Genomic DNA, 19,138 nt, shown 5'->3' on the forward strand with positions numbered 1-19,138 from the left:
TACAATTGCAGAAATTTGAAACAAAGCTGTTGTTGGAACGAAGTATAAGTACTAAGCATGCTGAATAATTCAAAACATAGTATTATATAAGTAGAAACACAGTGTGATTGTCTGGACCAGTCTGTTACAATGTAGCCCTATTTCATTTATAAAAATGCCCTCCTGAACAATTCTGTTTTCTATAGTTTGCAAAATGCCAAGAATGTGGGAACTTTCCTGATCTCCTCAGGCAGGCCGTTCAGCAGGATGGGGACCACTACACTGCAAGCTCAGGTATGGCAGTTGTTGCTCCTGCCCGATTGCAGGGGTGGCACTTGCAGAAGGCCCTGCACAAATAAGCACGGTTGGCATGGCAGGACATAGGTGGAGAGGTTGTCTTGCAGGTATGAGGATCCAAGGCCATGAAGGGCTTTGTATATGATAGTCAAGACCATAAACTGAGCTTGGTGATGACAGCCATATTCTGCACCAACTTGGAGTTGATTTCAAAGGGAGAAATATGCAACACGAATTACAGTTGTCTAGTCTCAATGTTAGCATGGCATGGATCCAGGAGGGCAGACTGACTTAGTCTGTCAGGCCTTGCCAGGTACTTTTCCTAACACTTTACTGCATCACTCCAGTGTATGAGTTAAAAATGTTTATTTGAGTAAATACCAGTATCAAGATGCTGTAACAAAGGAATTGACTGAAATGCCTAAAGGAAGTAAAGCAGAAGCAATTATAGGTCAGTTTCTCCTCCCCCCTTTTCGAGGGAAAGTCAGTTAGGATTTTGGCGCGCAGTGCCTGGGAATGAGCAGGGCCGGCACTACTGTTGAGGCCGTGAGGCGGGGGCCGTGGGTGCCGCGGGGCAGGAGGGGGTGCCAGAGGGGGCCCCGGGGGTGGAGGCGCGCATCCCGCACCACTGCTGGCCAGCCCTGTGCCGCCACCGCTGCCCACCCCCAGGCGGCCACAGCAGACACAAGCCAGGAACGACAGGTGGCTGGGGCAGTGTGTGGTGTGTGGGCGGCCTGCTCGCTCCGCCCCAGCCACCCGCCGGCGGCACTGACAAGATGACATCATCACGCAGTCCAGGGCGTGCGCGAGCGGCTGGCCTCCAGCTCCAGAAACCCTGGCGCCGGGGCTGGGAATGAGGGAGGGGGGAAAGAGTTCAGTTCAGTCTTTGTAGTAAATCCAAGGTCGCATTCTCAGGCTTCAGCAGGGCCTCATAACCAAAACATCTTGGCTGAAAGATAAGCAGTTAACATCAAGCATATCATTGAGCCTATTAGTACTCAGTGCCTCAGAGGCACTGAAGCACACTACATATGAAGCATGGCAGATAAGCTGAAAGGCTATCTGTCATAGTCAAGGTAGGGGGTCATCATTAGGGCTAAACTAAGTTGGGAAAAAACATATTTGCAGCTGCATTAACTTGGTTTCTCCAGTAGCAGTGCTGCATCCAGTATAACACAGACTCTTAACTGAATCAACCAGGGTCAGCTGAACCCCAGTGAAAGTGCGAAGCACAATGTTGGGTCAAGAGCTCAGGCTTCCCAACCAGTATTACCTCTGTCTTGTCTGGGTTCAGTTTCAATATTTTCACTATCAGCCATTTACCGCAGCAGACAGTGGCTCCAGGCCAATTCTGCATCTCTAGTGAATTTGGATACAGACACAGACAGACACACAGACAGACACACAGACAGACTAATGACATCCAATTCCAAAGCTATGAATGATTTCTCCTATTTCTTCCCCCAAACACCTCAACAGGATGGCATGATCTACTGTATCAAAGGCTGCAGATTTAATCCATCATGAGCAACAAATAGCCATGGCCTTTGTCTACATTCAGACGGAGGTCATCAACTAAAGGCAGCAGGGTTGTCTCTGTCTTATAGCCCATCTTGAAACAAGACTAAAAAGGGATCAGAGCATTTGAGTTATCCAAGAAGACCTAGAGTTGGTCTGCTACTACTATCTCAATCACTTTGCAGAGAAAGAACAAATTAGAGACTGGGCAAGCATTTTTCTATAGGGATTAAAAATAAAAAGTAGACATGTACATGTGTTAAATTGGGGTAGAATGTGGAATGTAAATAAAATTTTGTAGCTAATATTGGTTTTACCTCCCAGCTAAAAACACGTAAGACTGAGATGCATAAGCCAAACCTTTCATGAAATTATGTTGAAAGAAGAAACAAAAGAATCTCTTCATTTATGCTCACCTTCAGATATTCAAAATCTAATCTTTTTAGCATTAGAGAATGTTGGCAAGTGTCATAAATGGTGAGGATTTTAGTGCCCTATAGGCAGGACAAAAAAAAAATGAGTAAAGCTCACGCTGCAGTTTGAAATAGTATGACTGTAGAACATTATAGTACTGTTATAACTCTGACATTTCATTTATTTCCCCTTGGTCTTTTCCAGCTTTAAAGGGCAGATCAAAGAATGGGAAAATTAATTGAAAATGAGTACATTTACTGCTGTGGCATTAACTGCTGAGTTCAAGTATCTTTAACTCTGGGTATAAGCTGATGAACTTGTGTGTACATTCTTGGAAAATTAGTATAAGCATCCCGGATTCTCCAGGGGAAGAAATTAAAAAATATTGTAAACATAAAGAAAAAATAATATTTACAAATGGTCAGGTTCATTGTGGGTAGCTTAACCTTGAGAAAATGTCAAGATTATTTTAGCTGTCTTTTAAAGAACTGGTTTCAGCATAGACTACATCACTACTAAAAATTAGTAAAAATGCTGCAACTGTACAAAGTTTATCAAGCCTTTTCATTTATCCAAGAAGATTCTCTTCCCATTTCTCGCCTTCTGTACAGCAAGAGCTCCCAGTCAGCATTTGTTATTTTATTATAAGCACAATCATACCAAAGAATCAAATTTTAGAGGATTCTTCGAATCCAGAGCATGGCTTCCTATAGTTATTCTACTGGTAAAAAGGTAGGTATGGGCACAGCTGGCCTGTTAGTCATGCTAGATCCAGATGAGTTACATCTTTAAACCTTAATAGTACGTGCTTGATTGATGCCTGGCTGCACCTCCCTCTTTATTGTGGATATGGACTACTGCATTTTGCATGAGCTGTAGCTTCCAAAGCCTGTTCAAGGGCAACTTCATATAAAACAGTTTTCAGTAATAAAGTCAGATTTTATGAAATCAGTGACAAAGATTTCCAAAATTCTGCTTTCCAAATATGGTTGCAAAGCCATAATTAAATGCAAATGATAAAATGCGTAATCTAAACTGCTCTACTAGTGGCTAAGAAACTTCTATAATAAGCTGAATATGAAGTGTGTAGATTCTGCTCATGAAAGTCATTTCATTCTGTGGAACAGGACAGCCCCACTTTCGCCCTCCCACTGCAACTTGAAAAGCTCCCTGAAATGCTGCTGTTGGGGAATAAGGGATCCTCAGGGACTTCAGGAGGGGGGAATGGGGGATCTGTAGTGGGATAAGGGAATCCGTTTGTGGAAATTTGCTATGGGACCCAAGTCATTGCCATGCCTGGATTCACCTTCAGTTTGTTCTTCTTTATCTATCTGCTGACAAACTGTTGATGAAATAAACACCGTTTTCAGACAGAAAAACAGAGTGGTGTGTGATCAGCATATTGATGACACTTCATCCCATCTTTAAGATAATCTCTTTCAGCACTTCAGTATGGATTTTAAAGATCAGCACAGAACCCTAAGAGACCTTGAAATATAGTTACAAAGCTTTTGAGTGTTTTCCATTTGTGGCAACAGGAAGGAGCAGAAACCTTATTTCTAGTATTTGACTTGGAATATTACCTTTCAGTGCATTATCCGTTGTTTGTAAATAACATGACATTCTAGTTGTTGTTTGTCTTTTTCTCCCAGCCAACATGCCACATTCTAACAATGAATTGTCAGGGTTTGTTTTAAAAATTACAAATTGCATCTCCTTATTGGGGTGGGGGAGGGAGCGTGATTTTCAATTAAACTAAGTGCTCATGCAGAGATCAATTTTCACTATGTTACAGATACAGTAATGGTATGTGCAAATATAGTTTTTCATCAAACTTGGTTCAAGTATTTTTATGAGGGCTGTACAATGAGGAAATGTACAATGAGGAAAATAACTCAGTGCTTCTAAAATATAAATGGCATAAAATATAACTGCAAAGACAAATTTGCAGTTTAGTTTGCATTAAAGAAATGTGTCAGAACAAAAGCTACCAATTTTGTTTTAGCCTTCCATAAGCTATTTATGGTCAAGGATCTTCCTTTTTCCATGTAGATACTTGTATGCAGGAAATGTCACTTCACTGTCTGTTTCCAGAATGTTAATTTACAAACACAATAGGAATTTTACCTTGAGAACAACTGTATTTCCTTTCCACATCTTAATTTTAGCAGGGCATATTCAGAGATTACTATGCTACTGGCAACTGCAGGTGGGTGAAGGGTACCTTCTGCAGCTGTTTTCTCAAATTATATTTTTCATAAATACAGAAATCCCTTTCTATTGTTGCCAGAAATTAGCATAGTAGAATTCTTCTGAATGATTCATTGGCATAGAAAGAAAAGTGCTTGAATGAGAAAATGCCGTTTTCTCCAGTTTTGGTCTGGACGCCTTCTCATAATTTCTGTTTTATTGGCTTTCTTTAACTGATTTTGCTCCGAACTTCATTTTCTAAAAACAGAAACATGAAATAATATTAAGATTTGTTCCTGGGATGAACTGTTTGGACGAGGAAGGAAGACACTTGCATATGTGATCTTTCAAAAGGACAAAAGTGCACATATGAGAAAAAAGATGTACTAAATATTTTTGTTTTCTTGAGTTTGGGATACATTCACAACATAACTCTGAAATGTTTGAATATATTTCATTGAGCCTCAGGCATCAACACTGCAAAGCAAACTCCCTGCACCCCCTCCCTAGTTTTCAAGGTATGTAAAACTAGCACTAGAAAATGTGGTCCTTTTTTCCAAACTGCAAAGCAAATGTCAAACTCCATAGTAAAAATCTATTAAGAATATTTGCCACAAACTTTGTATTTGTAAAGCTTAACACACTTGTTAATTAAAGCTGCTACATTCATCAAGCAGGAGTGTGCTTCATAAATCTCAGCTTCTTCAGAAGAGAAATTTTTAACTGAGAGTGAAAAGACAGAATATAGGCAGACTGCAGAAGAACTGTTCTATTATTTGGTATAGAGGAATGTGCAGTAGAAATGGCTGCACAGAAAGGGAAAAGTAGTGAGGGAGAAAAAGGGGACAATGGCTGTAAAAAATATTTTGTTCCAGATCTTAAAATTTAAGGAATTCAGAAATTCAGACAGACAGAAAGGGGGAGACAGTTTGACAATTCTTAGCAAAGAGTGAAGAGAAGGAGGAGGAGGAGGCATGGCCTGCCATAAGTATCTGCCCCCTTTCCTTGTATATTTATTGCATCAGAACAGGTAGAGTATAAATTCCTGGGATGCGGAGAAGAGGCTCTCTCTTGCATCTTGCTTTTGACTTAGGAGGACAAATTATGAAGGACTACTACACCCTTAATTTCATAATGACTGTGGCTCACAGGACATGGCCCTTTCCTTACAGGATCACACAGGCTTGCAGCTCCCAGGCAAGTAGTGGCCTGATGGTTTGAGGGGAGGAGTGGTCCTCTGCCTCACGTTCTGGTCATTCACCTGGAGAGTGTTGACCTTGGATTACAGGGCATGGCCCTTTCCTTACAGGCACACAAAGGCTTGCAGTGCACAGGCAAGTAATGGACCTGATGGTTCGAGGAGAGGTCAGCCTCTACCTCGTTTTGGTCATTTACTGTGTAGTAATGATCTGTCTGCTTAGTCTGTGATGCTCCTGCATCGGCACAGCAGGAAGCTTGGGACACCTTAGCCCCTGTGGGACTAGACATACAGCTATCCGAGCCTAGGAGGAGGCAGTAGGGGAGGACCTGGGCGCATATTTGTCATGCGTCCACATAAGGTCGAATTTGCCAATCTCTGCAGAGGTGTGGGTGTCCACCTGTACAATTACTTCATTTTAGGATAAGGGCTGGATTTGCCAACCTTTACAAAGGTGACAGGGTTCACCTGTCAGTGACTGGCAACTACATCATCACAGACCAGTGGCAAGGGCTCCGGTGGTCACTAGGCCACCTGTGGAGCACTTGGGGCCTAAGCAGAGGATTGGCCCCAGTGGTAGCAGGAGAGAGTTTGGGGATAGGGAGGGGGCCGGTGAGTATCCTTTGGCAATTCTCCATTGGTGGGGAAATGGGGTCTACCAGGAGCGAATGGTATGCTTGTGACGGCTACCACCACCTGGAGACTTCCTGCAGTGAACCCCTTGTGTAAGTCCTTCCCTCATGCTGTACAGCTGAGGCTTTAGGAGCTTGAAGGGGGGGACCAAATTATGAAGGACTACACCTTTACCAAGGGAGTCCATGTCTACATGGCCAAAGACAATGAGGAGAAGACACAACACTGAGAACTACAGTCATGATTATTTTAAACTAATGCAACTTCAAGTAATACTTGTTTTGGTTAAGCATCATTTAGGATAAGGTCTGAGTGTACAGAAAGAGGATTTCAAGTATTCACTTTTTTGGTTCCCTTGCTTATCCCAAATGATTGAACAGACCACGAATATTCTTTTTATTCACTTATTAAACTTCCTTATGTTTTGAATGTTCTAAGCCTGATCTTTGAAATCACACCACAGCTACTTGGTCTTGCTATGTGAACTGCAGTAATGGGGTGGAGCAGCGGGGAGGCTCACCATCTCTGAAGCAGGATAGCACCACGTTGCAGTAGATCACCCCCTTGCTAGCTTGTAGGAGAGAAGTGGGGGGATGCAGCAATTAAGTGCAGCACCTAAATGGCAATGCAGGTGTTGAGTGCAACTCCATTTAGCAGAAGATAGTCACTGGTGGTAGCAGAAGTCAGCCAGTTTGATTTTGACACTCCTAGGGGGTGAGTGGAAGGGACAGCATCACCAAGGAGATATTGGAGACAGCCATGGGGTTTTCCCATCTCCTGGGAATCAACTTGAAGGAACAAGGCGGGGGGGGGTACTGAGTCTGTTCCTTCACAGGGTAAATCTTTTAAAGGAATTATGCAGTATTCCTGGCTGCCATGCAGCGGCTTGAGCCGGGGACCATATTTTGCCCCCTCTGAAGGAGGAGGAAGCAGAGGCATCTCTTGGGCATATGGGGATTTGGCCAGGGGGTGGAGACAGAGCTTTCAGAAGGCAGCTCCGCCCTCCCAGCTAGCAGCTAGTTAGATTTCATGTGCTGATTTTATGTCTACACAGTTAACAGTATACCTCCTTTTCACAGCTGGAAACCATTCGCTTTCTTTTTTTAAATTCTATATATACTGAAGGTGCACATCTCCATGGCTAAGAATGCTTTGATCCAGGGCTGGATCTAGGGTTGCCCAAGCCTGGGTCAACCCAAGCCCCGCAGTCCCCCATGCGCAAGCTTTGCGCACGCACTCCCAGCACTGCATAATGACATCACTTTTGTGACATCATCACGTGCCCCCCCCTGGGAAAAGCATGCCGCCCCACTGCCGCTGGAGGGAAGGGAGTGTGTGGCAAGCCAACCACCCCGGACCACGGCGCTGCAGAGCTGGCAGCGGCCGTGTGGGCGGCTGAGTGGAGGACTGGAAGGCCACCTGCGCACATTCCCCTTCCCCTCTGAGGGGGCAGCCAGCTTGCTGCACGCTCCCTTCCCTCCAGCGGTAGGTAGCACAGACGGCACACTTCCAGGGGGCACCCTGTGCTGCTGCTAGCCACCCTGTCAGCTGGGCAGGCAAATGGTGCAGTGACCTTCCAGCCCTCCATTCAGCTGCCCGTGCAGCCACCACTAGCTCCGCAGCGTGCCGTGTTCTGGGGCGACAGGCTTGCTGCCCCCTCTTTGGCACTGCTGGGGGCAGGGTAGCCCCCTGCCCCCCCTCGATCCGGCCCTGCTTTGATCCATTTTATTTCAGATTCATAAACTGGGAGAGAAATCCTAAGCAAATCTAATTAGAATTCTGATAATTGGAATCCTGATAATTAGAATTCTGCTATTTAATGGTGCTCACTCCCAAAAAAAGTGTTCTAAGGATTGCAGTGTGTGAGTTTCAGAACTTTGCTCCTCCAGGCTACTACACTAACAGTGCAATCCTGTAATTCCTGTAATGCAAGCGAATCACTGTTGCTGTGAAATGGATGCGGAGACAAGGTTAAAAAGGCAGTCAAAGTTAGGAAGAAAGGAATCAATTTTGAAAGCATCAGCAAAAGCTAGTGTAACTTCTCTGTTCATGGGTTCTATAGGGCTTAGGAAGCAACTTACACAAAATTTTAAGAATTTTTTTTTCTTTTAAACTTTTTAACAATTAATAAAATACAACCTTTTTTGGAAAAAAATCAACTCTTAAGTGCAACCATAAAAAAAAAACCTCCAAATCAACAATGTCCTTGAAAAGGCAAACAGTTCAACATCCAAGAAGTGATGAGTCCTCTCTCATCCATTTGAAGCAGCTGTACCCCAGGCTTCCGTCTTCTTGTTGGGAATTATAGCCCTGCAAAAACAACACAATCCCAGTAACACCAACCAAACACAACACACAAACACCACTTCAAATCATATTTTACATACAGCATTTGGTTACCTTATTCAAGGTGATAAGAGCTTATAATTTATTAAGCTCCCCAGCAAACAGTCTCCTCCTCAGCAGCCTGCCTCTAGCTTCTGACTCCACCCCACTGGGCTAAACCAATTACCCTCACAGGGGTTACATTCTCCCCTGCTAACTTGCTGTCGTCTCGGCAGCATTTCTTTTCTTTTTCTTCAAAATTAAAGCGTATAAAGTTAACAGAATATTAGAGTGCAGTAGATCATTACTGGTTTAAGATTTAGGTTTCTTGAGACTGCTGAAAAATTCAGGACATAGTCATCTAACTTAGCAGGTTTTGTTCTAATTCTTTGAGGCCTAGGAGGTACTGCAATGAATTGCTCCGGGTCTGCAAACAGTTCTTCAGCATGGGCTGCGCTTGCTGTAAGAGACTCCTGGGGCACAATTTCTGTTGTTCCTTCAATCACTGTCTCACTTGGAAGTAGAGTAACTTCCTTCTGCAATGAACTTGGAGTGAACTCCCCTGCTAAAGGGTTGAGATCTGAAAGAGGGATAGGTGCTCCTGAGTATTCTTCCTCACCCTCTGTTGGGACTGCCACATCAGCAGTTTTTTGCCTAGTCTTGCTGCTGATAGGATCTTCTTGAATCTGCACATCACACACTTCTTCAGAAGGGGAAATAAATCCACACGGCCTCAGCATATCTCGGTGTAGAGTTCGAATGGGACCCTTACCATCTTCAGCTTGGACCTGGTAAACAGGAAGATTGTCATCCATTTGATTTACTTTTTTTTTATTTTTTTTTATTTTTTTATTTTTCATAACTACAAAACACTACACCAGACTATCACAAGGAAAGGGGAGAGGGAAGGGACAAAGGGAGGTGGAAAAAGAAAAGGGGGGGGGGAATAAACTACAAACACTAAACACTACACTTCAATGTTTCCCTTCATACTGTCATAATACAAAAGTAGCTCCATAGAATAATGATGGAGTGGTTAATCATACAGAGAATAAACATTTCAAATTCTGATTAAACTTTCCTCCCCCTTCTAGGTCCCGGACGCAGTTCTCTCTGTGCAACTGCTGTTGCGATGCTCTCCTCCTCCTCCCCCCCCCTCCAGCTCCTCCTTTTCTTCGTTCTTGGTGCAGCAGAGTTCTGGGTTTTTATTCTCAAAATCCTTTAGTTGGTCTTCTGATAATATCTTATAGGCCTGATCTTTATATCTGAACCATATTCCTTCCGGGAATAACCATTTGTACTTTATTCCATGGTCCCTCAGAAGAGCTGCAAACTTTTTATATTTAAAACGCCGTTTCCGGACTAGAAATGGAACGTCCTTCAAAATCTTGACTTTCAAACCCATAAAGTCCAAATCCGCATTGTATGAGTTATATAGGATGGTGTCCCGAATCTTTTTAGATGAAAAGTCAATAATGATCTCACGAGGCAACTGTCGCTTTGTTGCATATTTTGAAGAAGCCCGACGGACCTCCAAAATGGTGCTTTTAACCTCTTCTTTAGTCGTCCTCGCGGGTGTCGCCAGTAGTTCCGAGACCAAATCCCACAGATCCTCATTTTCCTCCTCTTTCACGTTTTGGAGACGCAAAATTGTCTGCGTTCGTTCCACCTGTAGCCCGATCAGCTGGTTCTCCACCAACTTCAGCTCCTTTTTTGTAGCCTTCACAAGTGACGCACTTTCCAGAGCAGACTTTTCTGCCCCCCCCCGCTGCTGCCTTAATGGTTTTCACCTCGCTTTCAATTAAGCCCACCCTTTGATCAGTTTCGTTCAGCTTGTCAACAAAGGGTTTTATAGCTTCCACCACCGCCCTGCGCACCAACTCTTCGAGCGACTCCCCCTTCTGCAAGGTAGCCGAGATTGACTTACCGAGAGCGGGACTTTCTTTACTGCCATTTTGGGGGGGGGGGCGCCAACAAAATTCTGGAACTCAACGAAGGGGAAGAGCGAGTCTTCTTCAGATCAACCTCTCCTTCACAAACGCTTGTAGAACAGAAGGGATTCGCTTGTTTACAGGCTTCCGCCTGTTTCTTTTACTTGCCGTTTCTCGTTGCCCGGCGGCACTCGAGGCGCCGCGCACATCTGCCGACCTCCATAGGGACAAACGGGCAATTCCCCCCCCCGCATTGATTTCGGGGAGTTCTTCCCGCCGCGTCCCGGACCCTGGCTCCCTCCCTGGGAGTCCTGGGGGCTAATCCTTGCGGATCAGCCGCCCGGTCAGGGTGCCCGGTCGTTTCCTCCCGGACCAGCCGAGAGGAGCGTCCGGCATGGCTGAGAAAACAAAACCGAATCCCGTCATCCATTTGATTTACAACTATATGTATATCAGGTTCCCATCTATCAGCCAATTTTTGTGTTCCACGGGGACTTAAGTTATGCACTAACACTCTGTCTCCTGGTTCAATGGTAGACCTCACCACTTTAGCATCCCGTCTCCTTTTGTTGGCTTGCTGATGCTTTTCTGACTCATGGGTAGCCAAATCATATGCATAACGTAGTCTACATTTTAAGTCTTTGACATATTCCTGATGTGTTACCTCTGTTTGTCCCTTGGGGTTTATTCCATAACATAGATCAATAGGTAGTAATGGTTGCCTTCCAAACATTAGAAAGTAGGGGGATTCTCCTGTAGTATCATTCTTAGTACAGTTATAAGCATGAACCAAAGGTTTTAAATACTTTCTCCAGTTACTTTTCTTACTGGATTCTAAGGTTCCCAACATATCCAAAAGGGTGCGATTGAACCTTTCAACTGGGTTTCTTCTAGGGTGATATGGCGTAGTATGTGACTTTGTCCCAACAATTTTACTTAGCTCCACAACAAGTTCTGATTCAAAACTTGGGCCTTGGTCACTGTGGAATCTCCTGGGAAATCCATTATGACTTATAAAATTTTCCCTAAGTGTTGTAGCAACAGTTCTTGCTGTCTGATCTCTAGTGAGATATGCTTGTGCATATTTAGTGAAGTGATCAGTAACTACTAAAATATTTTTAAGGCCTGTTGTATGTGGTTCAAGAGTCAAAAAGTCTATACAGATTAATTCTAAGGGAGCATAAGCTTTTATATTGTTTAATTAAGCAGCCCTTTCCACTCTAGCCTTTCTCTTTATGCAGCGTTCACAGTTGAGACATTTCTGTTCTATTGCCTGTGTCATCCTGGGCCAGAAGAATCTATCTCAGGCCAAATCCAATGTTCTTTCTACTCCAAAGTGACCCATTTCATCATGAATGCCTTCTAGGGTCTTTTTTCGATGGGCATACGGTATCACTAGTTGCTCCATATCAACTCCCTTTCGCTGTACCTTTCTATAAAGAACTTCACCCTGCAAGAAAAGTCTAGGCCACTCTCTCAGATACAGTCTAGTTTCATATTCTTCCTTCTTTTCTTCATCTGAGGTGGGTCTATGATTTTGTTCCAAATTCTTTATTATTCTGGCTATATACTTATCTTTTCTCTGCAGCTTTTTCCAATCAGGAGGACAAGTATCTTGAAAAAATTCAATTTGACACCCTTGATTTTCAAATTCTGTTGGAACACTATTATCTGAGGAAGTTAACAATTCAATAAGGCTGCTGTCCCCAGAAGACTCTGGAATTGCTGTATGCACTTGAATGACTGCCTTGCAAGTATCAACATTCCATGAATTCCAAGATTTTGGGTCCTGTTGACTTTTTGAAAGCATTTTAGCAATTCTTTCCATTTGCCTGGCCCCTTCTTCATCTTCTGTAGGGGCATAATCCTGCCTCCTAGAGAGGAAATCAGCATCCACATTAGCTTTTCCAGATCTATAAACAATTTCAAAATTGTACAAGGATAATGCCGACACCCACCTCTGCCCTGCAGCATCTAGTTTAGCTGAAGTTAATACATACGTTAGTGGATTGTTATCTGTCATCACTTTAAATTCTGTTCCGTAGAGGAAATCATGAAATTTATCTCAGACTGCCCATTTCAATGCCAGGAATTCCAATTTGTGCACTGGATAATTACATTCACTGCGACTCAAGCTTCTGCTTGCATAAGCAATGACACGGAGACTGACATTCTGAATCTGGTACAAGGGTGCTCCTAAGCCAGCAGTACTGGCATCAGTGTGCAATATATATGGTAGTTTCCAGTCAGCAAAACCCAGTACTGGTGCTGTGGTCAGTTTCGGCTTCAGTGTCTCAAAAGCCTCTTGACAACAAGCTTATGCTACAATAAAATACCTGTTACTGTGCAAGATCCTCCAGCTGGAACACTGACAGGTCTTCCCCGCTGCATTCGTATTTCACTCCCATCTTCAGCTTCCATTTTTTTCCTCTGACTCTCCAGGTGATATCTGCAAGCTTCCTTCCAGTGACGTGGCCAGCCCATCCTATTCAAAGAACTAGATCCATCTTGATTAGTATGGGCATCCATGATGCACTTAAATATGTTTGGTCCAACAATAGCTGAGACTTCTTGATTCATGCGCTGATCAGGACACACAAATGCTAAAATCTCCAATTTATCCTCTGTCCCTTTCACATCATGTGGGATCTGCAATTCCAAGACTACATATCCCAAATAAGGCACTGTCTGTCCTCCAGCTCCTTCTAGTTCTAGTATATTCTCAACAGGTTGAAACTTTCGATGAGATAATTCAGTTTTATAAAAGGTTTCACATACACAGGTCACTTGTGAACCAGTGTCTATTAAACATGTGCATTTTACCCCATCCAAATACACATAACCATTACATGCGGGTCCTACCAAGTCTTGCAATATTTCTTTTTCACCCAGAGCCGAAATCGTCTTTCTGGATGCTCACTGACTAACTGTTTTACTCTCAGTTGTTTCCTGTGAACCAGTTTGCTCTTGGGTCTCTACGGTTCTCATCAAAATTTTTGTACTAGTGTTGGATTAGGCTGATTGACACAATCACGTTTAAAATGTCCTTTCAATCCACAATTAAAGCACCATAATGCTTGGTTATTCCTCCTAGGTGCGAATGATTGTTCTTCCCTATACCTTTGGGGAAAAGGTGGGCTTGAAGACTTAAGTTCCTGTGCTTGCTGAACAGTTAACTTCAGCTTAGCCATCTCTCTTTCAGATTCAAAGTATTTGGCTTTCCAATTTATTTCTCTGTCATCATAGCTCTTTGGAGCTTTCTCTGGCATTTTTTCAATAGGCCCCTTGCATTTACTTAAAAATCTTTCCCCTTTCATGTATCTCCTGTTTAAGTTTTCTTTCCTGTTTATTAAGAATTTCACTCTGCAAAGATCTCACAGCATAAAGGAGCTCTCCATACTGGGCACGTTTTGGCATATTACCAGCTCCTATTCCTTTTATTCTAAGAGCAGTTAACAGTGCTTCATGCCAGCACCCTCTGAAGAACTGCTGTTGTACATACAAGTTAAACTCCTTCTCTGTTATTCCCCTTTCTTCTAAAATTTGCATAGCCAGAGCATGTAAACGATTTAAATACTCTGAAGGGGCTTCTTTGGTATGCTGGTAAGTTTCATAAAACTTTGCTTTCTGTTCGGAAACAGGGACAATACTGCCATATGCAGTTTCTAGTATTGCAAAACATTCTTCTGCAATAGCTTTCTTTCCTGCTCCTAAAGCTACATGCAAGGCTGGTGGAAGCAAACTGTCTATAATTTTTCTCCTTTTTATATTTGCAGGAATGATTTCATCTTCTAATAACTCTCTTGCATGTACTCTCCAAACAGAATAATCTATCTCTCCAATAGGTTTGGGTGTAACTCCTGAAAAAGTCTTTAGTTGCACTCTTTAGGTCTGCTGGTGCACTCTTGGTTTCACTTTCAGCCTGCAACAGCCTGATTAACAATTGCTGTTGCAAATCAGGGCAGAGGTTTATAGCAGGAGTAGAGGTTGCAATTGGAGCTCTTTCCTCCCTATAACCTCCACTTAGCAGTAGTAAATGGGGTAAACTGTTCATACCTTTTATTTTAAGATCACACCTTTTATTTAAAGTCTAATATTGCAAACATTAAACCACAGAAATTCTCTAACCTGTGTGTGGCCCAGCCTTCTCTTTCTTGAAGAATGTGAGGTTCATAAAATGATCCTATCATGCTACAGAGTGTCTGAGCAATTGTAATTAGTATCCTAAATACAGCCTCAAAGTGGAGAGATCAGAGACATTTTCCATTCACTTTTCCCACTGCGGTTGCTGCAGGCTGATGAGACCAACTGGCTTCCAGTATGTTGCTCTGCCAGATCCAGTACATGATCATGTGCTGGACTGCAGATTATCTTGTTTCTAGGGGAGATGTTGTAGAGTATTCACATTAGAGATGGGTAAATTTCTTCATGCTCATATTGGAAAGGTACAGAAAGATTTCAAGTACAACACTGAGAACTGTTTTTTCCCTATAAGATCTAATTTTCTTGTGATTTTTCAAGCATTCCACATGAGTCTTTATTAACCATTGCCACTCACACACCATGACTGTTTAAACTACCCCAAATCCCACTTACTTATGGAAACTCTTGCAGTAGCAAGCACAGGTAGGCAGGAGGAAGGAAGTGTCTATTTTAATTTTTGTCTGTCTTCCCCTCCTCTTCTACCAAGCACATGAAGAACTCTTCACTGACGATGCTGGGGAATGTAGCACCCAAGGTGTCTAATATTAAAATGGCACTTGATGAGAAAAATGAATGAAAGGAGTGGAGGGGAAGTTGTTCATCTTTCATAAATAAATAAACAATGGGGTGGCACACAGGGTTCTCTCCACCTTCATATACAGAATACACACTTTGTATCTGTATATCCTTATATAGCTCTTATATCCACTATAGCCTATAGATTAAATTTCTTCAATCACTGATCCTTTGTTTAATTTCTATTATATTTAAATATTCTTACCTCTTGACAAATCATTTCAAATTAATGTTTGCCTTTGTTGTCTTACAAATAAATTTGAGATGAAAATGTTTCACCATTTAAATATATTCTTACCAGTTTGGTGTTGTGGTTAAGAGTGGCAGGACTCTAATCTGGAGAACCAGGTTTGATTCCCCCACCCCTCCACTTGAAGCCAGCTGCATGACCTTGGGTCAGTCACAGCTTCTTGGAGTTCTCTCAGCCCCACCCACCTCACAGGGTGATTATTGTGGGGGTAATAATAACATACTTTGTAAACTGTAAACTGTGGGCATTAAGTTGTCCTGAAGGGTGGTATGTTGTTGTTGTTGTTATTACTGAAACACAGAGCATGTTTCGGGGCCTCAGATAATGGAAGGCCCAGGAAATATAAATTGACCCTCTCTTCCCATCAAATACATACATTACTTTGTGGATTGTTCCGCACCTGTAATTAGGGTTGCCAGTCCCTCTTAACCTACCAGTGGGGGACTGGCTCCCTGCAGTTACCTCTTGGGGGGGTGCGCGCATGGGAAGTGACATCATCACACAGCCCCTGGGAGCACACCCATGCTCTGCAGGGGCTCGGATTGGGGCTGCTGCGGAGTGCGGGAGCACTCCTGTGCTCTGCAGCGGCTCAAAACAGGCCTGTTTCGGCCCAAATCTGGCTTGTTTTGGGCCCATTTTGTCCCAGATCGGGGCCATTGCAGAGTGTGGGAACACTCCTGCACTCTGCAGAGGCCCAAAACAGGCCCAATCCGCACCACAATGGGCCCGAAACGAGCCTGATTTGGGCCGAAACTGCCCTTTTTGGGGCCGCTGCGGAGCGCAGGAGCGCTCCCTCGCTCTGCAGCGGCCCCAATCTGGCCCCAAACAGGCCTGATCCAGGTGGCTGCTGCACACAAGAGTGTGCAGTGCCGCAGGGGAGCACACACGGAAGGAGTGCGCCCTCCGCTGGCCATGTAAGTGGGGGTGGGGGATGGCATCCCTACCTGTAATTGCTTTTGCTTTCCCCAGACAACATCATCAGCTAGAGTTCAACTTTTCTCAGTGACTGAAGAGAGTATAGTGGAGTTAACTAGTATTAATATAATGTGTTAAAGCTGAAGGATATCCTTGGGAAGGAGGTATTGCTGCCTGTGACTGCTGAGGAATTCTTCTCCTTCCATCCAAAGCTTGCAGCTATGTGCTGGTTTGATTTTCTAGGAGACAGAGTATCGCAAGGGACTAAAAGTGGGGCCTTGTCAGCAGCCTGTCTTGCTTAGATGCTGACTTCAGCCCTGTTTCCATTTATAGAAAGGTGTAAAAGAGATTTTCCTTACTAATATTTTTCAAGGTGAAACTGTAAGGTGAAATTGTCTTCACTGAGAGTAATATCTCTTGTTATCCGGGACGAGAAGCTGTTTCCACTTGACTGGCTATGAGCCTTTGCTTGCTACTCATTGAAAATGCAACATAAATTGCTCCAGCTTTTGTAATGATCATCTAACATGAAATTCACTGGAATGAATCTTTTGAGGAGATTTGAGTAGAGGGATATCATATTAGCTATTTTGGTGTGATTCTGTATAGACAATACTGGCTACAAGAAGGATGCTTGTAAATGAATTGATATAGTTCAGATTTCTCTAGACCATTTTGTGAGGACTGTATAGGAATGTGTATCTTCATAAATGTTCTTAGGTAGATGTCTATTAGGAGCCAAGTCAAATCCAACAGGTAGCACTTAGCTAACCAGTGGAACCATTATAAGACTGTTCTGGTTTAGGCATACATCATAGGACAGATGAATGAAAACTAGAATTAAGATGCAGCAAAAGCAAAAGCAAAAACGGGTGAAGTTAAACTCAGAAGTGACATCACAGCATTGTGTGAAATCAGTTTCCAGAGTCTCCTCCCCCGCCTTGCTCTCAGGGGTTGCCAGCCAAGGGTTGGCAATGCTAAATTAAGAAGAAGAAGAACCCTGTTGAATTAGACCAGTGGTCCATCTAGTCCAGCATATTGTTTCACAAAGCAGCCAACCAGTTGCCCTGGCGTGCCAACAAGAGGACATGAGGTCAAAGCCATCCCATGCTGCTACCTCCCAGTACTGGTATTCAGAGGTTTGCTGCCTCTGTATATAGAATTTCTGTTAACTCACCATGGCTGGTTTCTATTGATGGAACTTTCTTCCCTGAATATATCTAACCCAATTTTAAAGATATCTACACTGGCGGCAACTACTACGTGTACTGCAAGTGAATCCCACAGCTTAATTGCTCATTGATTATTGAAGTATTTTCTTTTGTTTGTCCTGAATCTTTTGCTCATCAACTTCATCGGGCGCCCCTGAATTCTAGTACTCTGTTCTTTCTATTCTGTAATGCATGCATAATTTTATATAACTCTGTCTAAACGTAGCTGTCTTTTTCTAGACTGAAATGTCCCAGGCTCTTCAGCCTTTCCTATGAGACACTTAAACCCCTTCATCATTTTAAGTTGCCCTCTTCTGTTCTTTTTCCAGTTCTGCAATGTCTTTTTTAAGATATGGCAACCAGAACTGTACATAGTATTCCAAATGAGGCATCATCATACTTTTACAGAAGGGTATTACATATTGGTCATTTTATTTTCATTCCCTTTTCTAATAATCCCTGTCATTACATTTGCCTTTTCACCATTGCCAAAAAGTGAGTTCACATCTTCACTGAGCTCTGTACTACAGCCCCAAGATCTCTTTCAGTCTTGGTCTCAGCCATTTCATATCCTATCAGCATGTATTTAAAGTTCAGATTTTTTATACACCCCCCATAATGCAAACCCATTAAAACACAATGTCCGGAGCAGGCCTCACCTATGCCGGACTGGGCCCAGCTGGCCCTTGCCCCCCCCGGCATCCTGACCCGACCTCCAACCCCCCCCCCCCCGCCCCCAGCACTCACCAGGGGGATGAGCCCTGCTTGACCTCCTGGCTCATCCCCCTGGCAGTACTGCTTGACCTCCTGGCTAAGGAGGTCAAGCAGTACTGCCAGGCGTGTCCACTGTGTCAACGGGTGGCCACCCGCCGACCTGCCAGGGCCCCCCTGGCCCCCCTGCTGGTCATCGGGGAACCGTTCCTTCGGATCGCCATGGACTTCGTGGGGCCCCTGCCCAGGACACCGCGAGGGGCCCGCTACATCCTGGTCTTGATGGACTACGCCACACGGTACCTGGAGGCCGTTCCCCTCCGAGTTATGAAAGCCCCAGGGGTCGCCCGAGTGCTGCTCTGGTTCATCACCCAGGTGGGGCTGCCGAGAGAGCTGCTGTCAGACTGTGGGAAGCCCTTCACCCCCCAACTTACCTGACACCTCTGCTGCACACTGCACGTCCGCCAGATCTTCACCAGCATTTACCACCCCCAGATGGATGGGCTGGTGGAGAGGTTCAACCAGACCCTGAAGGCAATGCTGCATAAGCTGGCCCATGACTAGCCCCGGCACTGGGACTTATATGTAGACCCCCTACTTTTTGCCGTGCGGGAAACCCCCCAGGCCTCGACCAGGTACGCCCCGTTTGAACTGTATGGACGACGACCCCGGGGCATACTGGGCCTGGTGGAGGAGCAGTGGGCCCCCGCAGCTGTCCCCGAGGCCCGCCCGGTCCCCACGTACGTGCAAGACCTCCAGGCCTGCCTGGAGAGCTGTCGGTCAGAAG

The 19,138-nt window shown here is 44.1% G+C and overlaps 1 protein-coding gene across 1 annotated transcript in view; it reads left to right on the top strand.

The window, feature by feature from the left end:
• Positions 1–236: 236 nt before the first annotated feature.
• CHRM3 (cholinergic receptor muscarinic 3) overlaps positions 237–19,138 on the top strand; it is a 56,778-nt gene continuing 37,876 nt past the window's right edge. Inside the window, exon 1 of the mRNA XM_054983681.1 lies at positions 237–273. The gene's annotated coding sequence lies outside the window, so the exon portion shown is untranslated. The remainder of the gene's footprint in view (positions 274–19,138) is intronic.

Source organism: Eublepharis macularius, chromosome 1 (genome assembly GCF_028583425.1).
Source record: "Eublepharis macularius isolate TG4126 chromosome 1, MPM_Emac_v1.0, whole genome shotgun sequence".
NCBI classification, from domain to species: domain Eukaryota; kingdom Metazoa; phylum Chordata; class Lepidosauria; order Squamata; family Eublepharidae; genus Eublepharis; species Eublepharis macularius.